Consider the following 13,774-nt stretch of genomic DNA (forward strand, 5'->3'; position numbering starts at 1 on the left):
ACGAGTTTTCTGGAATTGCGAAGTACACTTAAATGCATGCTCAGCTGCCCGAATGGAAAGACTGGGAGACTGGCTGTAACAAAAGCAAAATAGATAAAGTAACAGTTTGGCAGCTAAATTGATACCTCAGTTTTGTTTGCTGCTTTGACAACAAATGAAATTTAGCCAATTTGTATAAATTATGCCCAGTATGCTAAAACACAATTGAATTTGACTGTCCTGTTTTTGCAATACTGGACGAATGGCAGGGAATGATGTCGGGTACTAAATAAAATGAAGATATTTTTTGAAAGTTGGTCAGAGAGCAAGCATCACCAATCAACTGAGCAACTGGCACGGAGTCACAGACCTAACTGCCCATCGAACAGCCTACTCAAAGAAATTAGAAGATGTTCTCTGTCAAAGGCACATTTTCATTTTAAACATACTAACCAGTAAAAAAAAGAACTAGGGAGATCAACAGATAAAAGATTGATATCGCGATGAAGACAGTGATTGCGTGGTCAAAATATTAAGGTAGTGGAAGGTTTAATAATGGTGGTGTTGGAACAGATTTTTTTATAGAGTTGGGTTCAGATAGAAAATAATTACGAAAAAGGGGTTCTTGGATTTGCGAATGATTTTTGGTTCTTGTTCACAAATAGAGTTAGGAAAATAAATTGATAGTTCTTATTTAACTAGAGTAAATTAGGAATTCTCCGTCGCTAACATTTTAATTGATGAGGAGGCGAGATGAGGTCTTCTGAATGTTTCGTTTTGAATTATAAGAGGGGTTCGATCTCTACATTGTAACACTAGCTTATTTCCACGTATCTACCCATGCCACAGTAATAGGTCTACCAGGTCACTTCGATTTTCGTCTGGCGTGTTACTCAATAATTAGTCCCAATTTTTGACGACTTCCTGATTGTTCGATTTAATTTGAGGGATATCCAACACATCAACCTCTGAACGTGGTTCTTCTCTATGATGCAACCATCGTTCGTTTGCTTTCCTTGCCTATTAAAATATCTTCTGAGCATATGCGCATGACAGACTCAATGATGTTTCCTTCTGTCTGGAGTCCAACTCAAATCCTTCAACTCACTCATCTTCAGTTCGACTTGGTAAGGTCCACTAGACATTATGTTACAACACGGGGTAAGTTTCTCTACTGATTTAAACCTGACACGCAGAAAAGTTTCACCCTGTGCTGTAATCTGTGAAAACTCGTGAGACAAAGAGCTATCGCAGATGTCATGGTTTTAAGTGAAAATGAACATCTTTGACTTTTTCTAGCAGAAAATAGTTAACGAACAACTAATCAGAAGTCATTTATCTTAATCTATCTTACCTTCTCCTGTACGATAAAAGTTTGATCAAAACCCGATAAAGATTTACAGAATAAAATCACATTTCAAAACCAGCCTGCTGTCCATTCTTTTCCTGTTATCTTCCTCTGTAGATTTGCTGTCGCGTTCATATTGATATTTTCCCTATGCTAACTCCCTCTCCGGAGAGGTACCTTTCAGACAGTTCTTACGAGCACGAGGTTGGAAAAAAAATAACTGAAACATCATCATGAAAGTATAACTTTATTTTTCTCTACTCTTTAAACATATAAACATAACATACAGATAATATTAATCTAAGTTCCCTTTTCCTTTGAATAAATACAATTCTCATCCAAAATTTATCAACTACTTCCGAGACAACACATCTGCAATTACGTTCCTCCGACCTTTTAAAATTAAAAGTTGGTCACATAATACTGCAACGAAATGGTCTCATATTCTTATCTTTAAAGTTTTCTAAGAATGTAGGAGGATTATGATCCATGAACACAACCGTCTCCGACCCATTGTTCGTGACATACACATTAAAATGTTGTCAGGCCAATGCCAAGCTCAATTGTTCTTTTTCGATCCTGGAGTATTTTCTCTGGTGCATGTTGAGTTCTTTCAAATGGTAAACAACTGGCAGTTCAATACTATCCTCATCTTCCTGTAGCAGTGCAGCTCCAATTCCTCAGTCACGAGCATTGACGGCGACGTTAAAATGTTTTGAAAGCTTTGATGTTGCTAAAACTGGCTATGTGGCAGTAAGGATCTCAAATGTTCCATTGCCTCCTGGCATTGTTCTGTCCAGCGAAACGTTGCATTCTTCTGCAACAATTCTTTTAACGGTGCCACTACACTGCTTACGTGTGGAGCAAACTTCTGATAGAATCCGCTAAGTCCTAAGAATCGAAGCATATCTCTCCTCGAGGTTTAATGTGGAAATTTCTCAATATCCCTCGTCTTCGCGTTCTATTGGGTCAACCTTACATGTGCGATGTTATGTCCCAAGAATGTCATGGAATTGTCCCAAGAATTTGTTCATGGAATGCCCTGCCAGTAACAGTGGTGGACTCTCCCTCTTTATGGGCATTTAAGAGGGCATTGGATAGGTATATGGAGGATAGTGGGTTAGTGTAGTTTAGGTGGGCTTGGATCGGCGCAACATCGAGGGCCCAAGGGCCTGTACTGCGCTGTATTCTTCTATGTTCTATGTTCTATGTTCTAATGTCCCATCTGCTTTCGCCAATTCAGTTTTGTTTATGTATAATCCCAGTTTTGTTTCTCATAGTCGTTCAAACAGCTCTACAAATTTTACCATGTGGTCATTCCAGGACTTACTTAAGATCCCTAAATCGTCCAAATGGACAGAAGCGTTTGTTATCACAGCCACAATTGTGTTCATGACTTTTTGAAATGTGGAGGGTGCGTTCGTCATTGCAAAGGGCATCCTTTACTTTGATATAGCACATTTGGGGTAACAAAGGCAGAAAGTTCTTCCACCGAATCTGACATAGTAGCTAAGTAACAACTCCAACTTTGTGATGCAACTGGCTTGTAAGAATGTCTCGGTTCAGTCCTCCAATCTTGGAATTTGTTGTCAATCCGGTTTTGTAATGGCGTTGACCTTGCGAGAATCCACACAAAATTGTTGAGTTCAGTTCAGTTTGGGAATTAAGGTGATCAGCGAACTCCACTTTCTTTGGCTTGTTTCGATGATATCTTCGTCGAGCATGGCCTCCACCTCCATCTGGACCTGTCAAGTTTTGAAACGAAGTGTTGTTTTATTGGAGCAGCATCCCCTACATCTGCATCATGCAGAATGGCATTAGTCCTCGCCAACTAATTCTGACATGTGTCCTTATACTGCAATAACAAATCTTTTAACTGTGCTCTATGCTCATGAGACTACAGCTGACTAACGAATCCCACTCTTCAAGGACAGTACGCTATTGACTTGGTATTCATGGATTGATGCCACATTTCCAAAGATCCTTGGGATTCAGGATGATACGCTCTTGTTTTAAAGTGTTAAATGTGGAAAGTACCCATGACTTCCTTAAACAGACTAGCATTAAAATTAAATCCTTCTTCTGTCGCAATCTCTCTGGGTAGCCCATAACACGTAAAGAAAGATTTTAACTACTCCAAATCGGTTTTTGCCTTAATATTCCATAAAAAAAATGCCTGTTGAAATCTGGGAGACCCATCCATTCTGGTTCGCAAGTCATTGTTGCCATTTGTTTTTGAAATGGGATCTACACAATCAATCCTAACATGCATAATAGTTTCATCGAATGCGGGAATTTGCAACAGAGGTGCGAGTTGTATTACTGCCTGTGCCTTTCCTGCCATTTGGCACTTATGACATGTTCGGCAAAATGTAACAGCACCATTGTTTCGTCCTGTTCTTCGCAGTGTTTTTTTTACCTTAGTCTGTGTCTTCCTCATAGCTTGGTGACTTCCTACGAGTAATCCATGTGCGACCCGTAGCACACCCTATCTGTATGCTACCAGCAACAATCTGGTGAATTTCTGCCCATTTTCCCTCTGCACAACGTGACGTGATCTTCGTTTTCGTCTTAGCATTCTACCTTTATGGTAATCGCATTCAGGAATACGTTCTCAATGCTTTTCTGCGTACGCATCACAATTATATTGGTATACATATGCACACTCATTCTGTCTTTCTGTTGCAAGTCCACGAGCATTTCAATGTGAAAGACTTCTGCCTGTTCCTCTTCTGTTCAGATTTTTTTCCCTACATGATTACATCAAACCGCATGATTTTGAACTGAACCCAAATACCTTCGTCTTTCTCTGAAGTTTTTGCTTCATGCTCTGATGTATGATAGTAGCATTTTCGAATCGCACTAAGAGTAATTAAAGACTGCATATGTTGGCGATCAGAGCCGAAGAGCGTGCTTCTGTGAAAGCACTGTCAGTCAGGCAGCATCCGAAGAGAAGGACAGTCGAGGTTTGGAGCATAAATTCTGAGCTAAATCGTTCACAGCACCAAATTGCCTTCGTGGACCGATCACATTTTCAATCAGGCCCACTGATACTTCTCCAGTCTTGATTTGGCACTCCGGATGAGGAGCCTCTGCTTGAAATATCAACTGCCCTTCTGCTTTCTGGTTTTCATTTTCAGTTCATCAGCTCTTCATTTGGCTTCTCCACAACTATAGGCATCACTCCCACCTTGCATCATTCTAAATCCTTCCCAAGAACAAACTGCATTCATGAAACTGACATTCTATCAATCACTCACACTGTTACTTCCTCAGACTTGATTTGGTTCTCCAACATGATCTTGCATAGGGGAACGGTGAATTTCTATCCATCTGTTCCACGAAGTACCACTCTTTCGGTTAACAAGTCAAGCAGAGTGTAAATACGTCCATATCTTAATATTCGAAACTGATTACATCAAATATCTCACAAAATGATAGCTCCTTTTCCTTACCCCGCATAATTTCTGTGCAAACCTTGGTTAAATTTTAATTATTGTCAAATCAACAGCCAGCTCAAGTACCGATTTCACAGCCAAAAGTGGCGTATTCCCAAAGTTTTCGTACACTCTTGGACAGCCATCTAGTCATATCACACAGGTGCGTGTAAGCAATCAGTTCAGAACAGCATTCAACCTCTCTTAAAGGTAGAGTGCACGCCTTCAACTTTATAACTTGACGCAGCAGCGAATTCACAAGTAATCGAAGTTGACGATTTTTTTTTTCTCTCTTAGTCACACCAAGAAATGAGCAACGAATTTTGGAAATTGAAATGTTAGCAAAATTGTGTAGTTGGAGGGATTAGTTTAGGAAATGGTTGCGTCTATTCCACAAAATGCCTCTCTTTCGGGTTACGTGTCAGAAAGTTTGCAAATGTGTCCATATCTTAATACTAGAAACTGATTGTATCACATATCTCTTAAAATGATAAATTCTTTCCCTTATCCCCCTATTCTTCATGTATAAACGATCCGTAAATCCGAATTGTTCTCAAAATATCAACCAGCTCAAGTAGATATTTCACGGCCAAATGCTGCATTTTTTCAATTTTCCACTACTCTCTCGGATTAACATCTAGTCACATCACATAGGTGCGGGTAAGCGCTCAGTTCAGAATAGCATTCACCCTTTCTGAAACGTACAGTGCAAGCTTGAAACATCATAACTTCTCCACCTGAAGAAAATAAAATGAAGCATCAAATTTAAAAAGGACTTTATTTTTATTCCAATTCTTAATACCATTAAAATGAAATAAATAGGCCGATACACTTTTCGTCACATAGACATTAAAGTGTTGTCAGGCCAGTCACAAACTCAGCATTTTTTTTTTCATGACAGTGTATTACTTCCGTTGGTTGTTGAGTTTCATTGAAAAGTAGCCATAGGGCCGTTCAATTCCATCATCATTTTCCTGTACAAAGGCAATTCCAACACCTATATCGCTAGCGTTGATTGCACCATTGAAGAATTTTAAAGATTTGGAGTCAGTCAAATTGGTGCGGTGTTAAATACTGATTTAAATTCTCAAAAGCATGCTGATATTATTCTATCCACAAAATGTTGTGTCCATCTTCAGTAAATCTTTTAGCGATGCCACCACGCTGCTGAAACTTTGAACAAACGTTGCAGAATCTGCTTCATCTGACAAAAATCGTAGTACCTGTTTTTTCGGGGTTGATGATAGAATATACAGTGCAGACGAGGCCATTTAGCCCTCGATGTTTCGCTGACCTGTGAACTAATCTAAGCCCATCACCCCCCACTGTCTCATCATTATCCATACGCTTATCCAAGGACTGTTTAAATGCCACTAATGAACCTGAGTTACTTACATTGGCAGACAGGGCAATCCACGCCCTCCCCATTCTCTGTGTAAATATCCTGCGTCTGCCATCTGTCTTAAATCTAACACAACTCAATTTGCAGCTATGCACCCTCATGGAAGCGAACGTCGTCATCATCCGAGGAAAACGACTCTCACTTTCCATCTTATTTAATCCTCTGATCATCTTGTAGGTCTCTACTAAATGCCCTCTTCACCTTCTTTTTTTCCAATGAGAACAAACCCAAGTCTCTCAGCCTTCCCTCATAAGATCTTTGTTCAAGAAGAGGAAAAATCCTGGTAAGTCGCCGCTGCACCTTTCCTAATTCTTCCAAATCGTTCCTGTAATGGGGCAATCAGAGTTGTATGCAATATTCCAAGTGCGCATGTACTAGTGTTTTGTATAGTTTCAGCTCAACATTACGGCTCTGCAACACAATCCCTTTACCATTACGCCTAACACACTATATGCCTTTTAACAACACGATCAACCTGGGTGGCAACTTTCAGGGATCTATGCAATTGGGCGACCATGACTGCACACAATACTCCAAGTGAGGCCGCACTAGCGTATTGTACAGTTGCAGCATGACATCACGGAACTCAATCTGGAACTCAATCGCTCTACTAATAAAAGCATAACACACCGTATGCCTTCTTAACAGCACCGTCTACCATAATGGAAACTTTCAGGGAACGAAATGAATTTACACCTAGATCCCTCTGCATAGTCACAATACCAAGAATCTTTCCATTGATCCAGTAATCTGCCTTCCTGATATTCTTTCCAAAGTGAATCATCTCACATTTATGGGCATTGAACTCCATTCACCACATTTCAGACAAATTCTGCAGTTTATCCAAAGTTTTCTTGCAACCTGCAATATTCTTCCACACTGCCCACCACTCCACCCTCGTTAGCATCATTTGCAAACTTATTAATCCATCCATCCATGCCTGTGCTCAAGTCGTGGATAAAAATGACGAACAGCAATGGTCCTAAAACAGATCCTCGTGGCATACCACTAGTAACCGAACTCTGGGCTGAATATTTTCCGACAACCATCACTCGTTGCCTTCTTACAGAAAACGAGTTTCTAATCCGTGCAGTTAAATCCTTTTAATGTCCAAGCCTGGGCATTTTCTTCACTAGCCTTCCATGTGGAAGCTTATCCAAGGCTTTACAGAAGTCCATGTACAACACGAGCCTTTCTGTCATCCACATGCTTGAACACCTTCTCAAAAACTCAATGCCGTTTGTGGGACACGACCTGCCCTTAACAAAATCATGCTGACTACCTTCAATCAAATTGTTGCTTGCTAGATGATTATAAATCCAATCTCTTATAATCCTTTCTTAAACGTTTGCTGCAACAGCCGTAAGGCTCACTGCTCTATAACTACTTCTGTCATTTCTACCGCCTTTCTTGAACAATGGCACATTTGCAATCTTCCAGTCCTGTTACTAAACCTGTACACAATAACGACTCAAAGCTCAAGGCCAAAGGCTCCACCATTTCCTTCCAAGCTTACAAGAGAAGTTTTGGACAAATCCCATCCGGCTCAGAGAACTTATCTACTTTCACACCTTCTAGAATTGATAACACCTCCTCATTACTAACCTCAATTCTTTCAAGTCTAATAGCCTGTAAATTAGTCTTCTCTTGTGCAAATAAAAACATTTTCCTGAGTGAAAACACGTGAGAAATATTCAGTTCAACCTCTCCGATTTCCACAGGGTCCACACACAACTTCCAACTTTTGTCTTTCACAGGGCCTATTCCTGTCATAGACATTCTTTGATTTCTCACATAGCTATAGAAAGTTTTCGGGTTCTCCTTTATTCTCCCTACTACAGACTTGTCACATCCACTTCTTGCTCTTCTAAACTCTCTCGTTCAATCCTACCCAGCTACTCTGTAACCCTCCATTAGCTCATCTGATCTATCTCACTTCAATGTCACATAAGCCTCCCTCTTCTGCTCAACAAGAGATACAATTTCTTCAGTAATCAACGGTTTCCTTACCTTGTCACTTCCTCTCTGCCTGGCATGGATATACCTATAAAAGGCACGCAATAGCTTTTCCTTAACCTAGCTCCACATTTGGATTGTTCCCATCCCCTGCGTTTTCCTGTCCCATTCTGTGCCGTCCTACGTCTTGTTTAATCGCATTATGATTGCCCTACCCACTTCTATAACTCCTAACCTGTGGCGAGTACGTGCCCATTTCCATCGCTAAACTAAATGCAACAGAAATGTGGTCAGTCTCTCCAAGATGCTTGGGGATATTCCTTGATGGCTGTTGTGTTGACGCTCCTTGGGATCAATCTTTCAAGGCAGATTTTATGTCCCAACAACGTCACCTCATCTTTCGGGAATTAAGTTCAGTTTAATTTTATTAGACGTTTTGATTCTCGTAATCTGACAAAGATCTCTGTCAACTGTACCACTTGCCTGTTCTTTCTCGCTACAGATCACTGCATCATTCAGATAAACTGCACAACCAGTTAATCCAGGCACAACTCTATTCATGTCTCTCTGAGAACTGGCTGGTGCAGTCTTCATTTCAAACTTCATATCATTTCACAAGATATCACTTTGAATTGATATGTGGGCTTACAAACGAGATTTTTTTCGCTTTCTCTGATAAATGTACCTTCTATTAAGTACTCAGTAAATGGTGCTCTTGATCTAATTGGCTTGTCCAACATCCTCTGTACAGTCCCCCAAGCTTGGGACTATTTATATATGAGTCCGACTTTGCGAGGGCAATCACCTCCCAAATACCTCAGGAGCAGGAATTTTGAGGTGTGGAGCATAACTTCAAAGCTAAATCTTTCCCAGAAAGAAACAGTGTCAATCAGTCCCACTGGTACTTCTCCAGTCTTAATTTGCCATTCCTGATGAAGAGCTTAAGATTAAAACGACGACACCACGTCTCCTCGTATCCTGCATCACCAGCTGTATTTTTCCAGCAGGACACTCGACGACTCTTTTTACTATACCGTCTGGAAAATTTCCCGGTTCCTTTCTCTTTAAACTCCTCAGTTTTCTGGTCTTCATTAGCTTCTCAAAGTTTGTGAGAAGATTTGTAGCTCGGGTGCTCGTTGCTGTGGTTCTGTTCGCCGAGCTGGAAGTTTTTGTTGCAAACGTTTCGTCCCTTGTCTAGGTGACATCCTCAGTGCTTGGGAGCCTCCTGTGAAGCGCGTCTGTGGTGTTTCCTCCGGCAATTATAGTGGTTTGTCCCTGCCGCTTCCGGTTGTCAGTTTCAGCTGTCCGCTGTCGTGGCCGGTATATTGGGTCCAGGTCGATGTGTTTGTTGATGGAGTTTGTGGATGAGTGCCATGCTTCTAGGAATTCCCTGGCTGTTCTTTGTTTGGCTTGCCCGATAATGGTAGTGTTTTCCCAGTCAAATTCATGTTGCTTGTCGTCTGCGTGTGTGGCTACTAGGGATAGCTGGTCGTGTCGTTTCGTGGCTAGTTGATGTTCGTGGATGCGGATCGTTAGCTGTCTTCCTGTTTGTCCTATATAGTGTTTTGTGCAGTCCTTGCATGGGATATTGTACTCTACATTAGTTTTGCTCATGTTGGGTATCGGGTCCTTCGTTCTGGTGAGTTGTTGTCTGAGTGTGGCTGTTGGTTTGTGTGCTGTTATAAGTCCTAAATGTCGCAGTAGTCTGGCTGTCATTTCAGAGATGTTCTTGATGTATGGTCGTGTGGCTAGTCCTTTGGGTTGCGGCATGTCCTTGTTCCGTTGTCTTTCCCTTAGGCATCTGTTGATGAAACTAATGTAGTGTACAAAATCCAAAGAACAGCCAGGGAATTCCTAGAAGCATGGCACTCATCCACAAACTCCATCAACAAACACATCGACCTGGACCCAATATACCGGCCACTACAGCGGACAGCTGAAACTGACAACCGGAAGCTGCAGGGACAGACCACTATAAATGCCGGAGGAAACACCACAGAAGCGCTTCACAGGAGGCTCCCAAGCACTGAGGATGTCACCTAGACAGGGGACGAAACGTTTGCAACAAAAACTTCCAGCTCGGCGTTCATTTGCTTCTCCCAACAAGAGGAGTCACTCCCAACTTGCATCATTCGAAATCCTTCCCAGAAACAAACTGCATTCATGAAACTGACATTACATCAATCACTCCCACTGTTACTTCACCAGTCTTGATTTGGCTCTCCAAACTGATCTTGCAAGGAGAACTCTAAATTTCTGTCCATCTGTTCCACAAAGTACGAATCTTTCGGGTAACATGTCAGGAAGAGTGGAAATACGTTCATCTCCTAACATTCGAAACTGATTATATCAAAATCTCTCAAAATGATATCTTCTTTCCCTTCTCCCTCTATTCTTTCAGTGCATGCCTTGCTTAAATTTTAATTGTTGTGAAATCATCAACCAGCTCAAGTACCCATTTCACGGCCAAAAGTGGTGCATTCTCAAAGTTTCATTACGCTCTTGGACTGCCATCTAGTCACATAACACAGGTGCGTGGAAGCAATCAGTTCGGAATAGCATTCACTTTCTCTTGAAAGAAGCGTACACACCTTTAACTTTATAACGTGAGGCAGCAGTGAATGCACATGTACCAAAGTTGACGGATTTGTTTTTTCACTTAGTCACACCAAGAAATGATCAATAGTCTTCGGCAGTTGAAATGTTACCAAAGTGGTGCATCTGGGGAGCTTGTTTTGGGAAATAATCACGTCGTAAAGCATGCATACATTCACACTCTGTACAGTGTCCATCTGCACAATGTGTGATCATGGGTTTTCTTCTTAATTAGGATTGTTTATTTACCCATGTGTTCATTGAGTGATTGCTGCAGTCGAGTTTTGGTGGTATTAACAACTATCTCAGTGTTTTCCAGCGGTTGGTTCTCATGATATTTGGTTATCTTTTGGGTATAAAAAATAAAATAACATTAACCAGTTTTCTGTTGAAACGCAAGACGATGACGTCTATCATATTTATCTAAGGCTGATGTTTTTTTGAAGAGTTCTCCATTTTACCTACCTCCTCCATCTTCACCTGCAATGAGTGTGACGATCTCATGGAGTTACCTTTTGGCAAACAATTAAATCATCTGATGAACGGTCTTTCTTGCTTTCATCTCTACTGCTATGTTAAGGTGTCTCTGAAACTCACTTCGCTGTAGGTGTGATCCTGCATGATTGGTAAGTTTTCCATCTGTTTCTTGTTCTCCCTTGTCATTGCTCATTATTCTGCATTATTGTACTTAGGGCGTGTAGGGTAAGATGTTAATTCGTTCCTCCTATCAATAACAGGAGATTTATTTTTTAAATCAAGGGCCGACATGTTTTCGACATTAGCCGTTACCATCAACCTTGGTTCAATTGCCAGTTCAGGAGGATATTTCAGGCACAGCAGCAGAGATACGTAAAAATGAGATATCAACTCGGTGAAGCTAATTGTTTCCAAACAGCACACGGAGCAAGTAACAGGTAGACCTAAGTAATCCTATAAACAACAGAACAGATCTCAGATCGGCAATCCAATCTTATCTTATAATAAGTACACGTGGACAATACAGCAACTCACTGGGCGATGACGCAACATACATATCTTCATAGCACATCACCTCAGTGCCAAAGTCATGTCTGAAACATTCATAGATTTCACGCAGAACTACTGCGTGGATAAGTCATGCCAGCCTCCTCCAGATTACAGATTTTAGTCATTAAAATCTTTCACCAAAAAAAATTCCTCAATGTGATATCTTGAAACGGTTGGAGGTACTGTATATTGTAAAGACTATGAACCCTCACAATATTCAGACAATGGCATTGGAGGTATGCGTTCCTGAACTTGCTGCACCCAAACCAAGTTGTTCCATTACAGTAAAAACCCTGTTACCTACACAACGTTGGTGAACATTTCCAAAGAAATGTCACTTGCACAAAATTATAAAAAAGTAGATAGCTCCCAACCAGTTAATTATTGCACCATCAGTCTGCTCTCCATTGTCATGGAGGTGTCATCCACAGCTAACAACAACTCACTGGACTTGCTTTGCAAGAAGATGCTCACTGATGGCAGGTTTTGATTTCATCACAGCTAGTCAGCTCTGAGACTAAACCAGCGTTGGTTCAGACATGGGTACACGAGCTGAATTCCAGAGGTAAGGTAAGAGTGGCATCATTTGGTCCTGGTAAAACTGCAATGAATGCCTTTTAGGTGGCAAACTCTCTGCTTGTTGTCGACTTACCTCGTACATAGAAAGATGCTTGCGATTGCTGGGTGTCTGCCATCTGAGCGCCAGTACATCTCTGAAGGAATTCGTCAATACAGTTTCGTTCGTCCAATCATCTATTATTGTCACGTTAATGACCTGCCCTCGATTGTAATTTCAGAAGTGGGGTTCTTCAGCGATGAAGTTACAGAGGTGAGCACCATTACGACTCCTCAGTCACTGAAACAATCGTGTTCAAATGCCACAAGACCTGCGTATTATCCAGGTTTAGAGTGACAAGTGGCAAGTAACATGGACCCATTACCCCTTAGCATTGAACGTTATTCCCATCTCTAAATTCCCTAACAATAACATCCTTCGAATTACGATTGATGAGGAACCTAACTGCTCTCACCATATGAGTGCAACAGCTATACGACTAGAACCAAATTAAGGAGTACATCAACAAATCATTCACTTCCTGACTCCGCAAAGTCTGTTCACCGTCTGAAGGGCAGAAAGTAGCTGTGTGACAGAATAATCTCCACTTGCCTGATCGGTTGAATTTCCAATAAAACTCAAAAGTTCTGACACCACCCAGGAAAAAGAAGCCCATTTAATTTGAAGTACATCCACAAACATCCATCACAAATCATTGGAAAGCATCTTCCAACTCTATTACACTTCCAATTAGAAGGACAAGGATGATAGATCTTAAGGAGAAATGCCACCTGAAAGTTCTTTTCCAAACCACTCATAGTTCTGACTTGAAAATACATCGACAGTCGTTCATTGTCACTGGGTCCAGATCCCAGTACTCACTCCTGAACAACATTGTGAATCTCCCCACAAAATAGGGACGGTAGCGGTTGAAGAATGCAGCTCGCTGTCAACTTTGTGAGGTCTAAATTTCGATGGGCAATAAATGTTGGACAGGTAACAAGCCCTATGTCGTATCCTGATATTGTGGAAACAGGCCATCTAGTCTTAGAGTCTGAATATTCGAAGAACATTCCACCCAGTCGCACCTTCCTATCCCTGTTCCCTGCATTTCCCATGGCTAATCCACTTATTCTGAACGTCGCTCTACACTATGGGCAATTTAACATGGCTAAACCGCCTACCATTCACATCTTTGCGCTGTGGGCAGAAACTGGAAGTAGCAGAGAACACACACGTGGACATGAGGGGAATGTACAAACACAACAATGTCAGAAAGCTGTTTCTCATTCTTAAAGTTACCGTGTGCTTGATTTTTTTTTCAGAGGCGTCCTGAAAGTGCCCAGGCTCACAAACGGATGTGTTGCTGCTGAGATGAATGGTTTATGGGTGTGATTTTTGTTTACGCATAAAACAGCGGATACTTCAGGCCAAAAGCTTTATTGTCTTCGAAATAACTTAGATAATTTAAGGGT

Source organism: Chiloscyllium plagiosum, unplaced genomic scaffold, assembly GCF_037043375.1.
Source record: "Chiloscyllium plagiosum isolate Xiang-an unplaced genomic scaffold, Cpla_swu_hap1 HiC_scaffold_46, whole genome shotgun sequence".
Taxonomy (NCBI): domain Eukaryota; kingdom Metazoa; phylum Chordata; class Chondrichthyes; order Orectolobiformes; family Hemiscylliidae; genus Chiloscyllium; species Chiloscyllium plagiosum.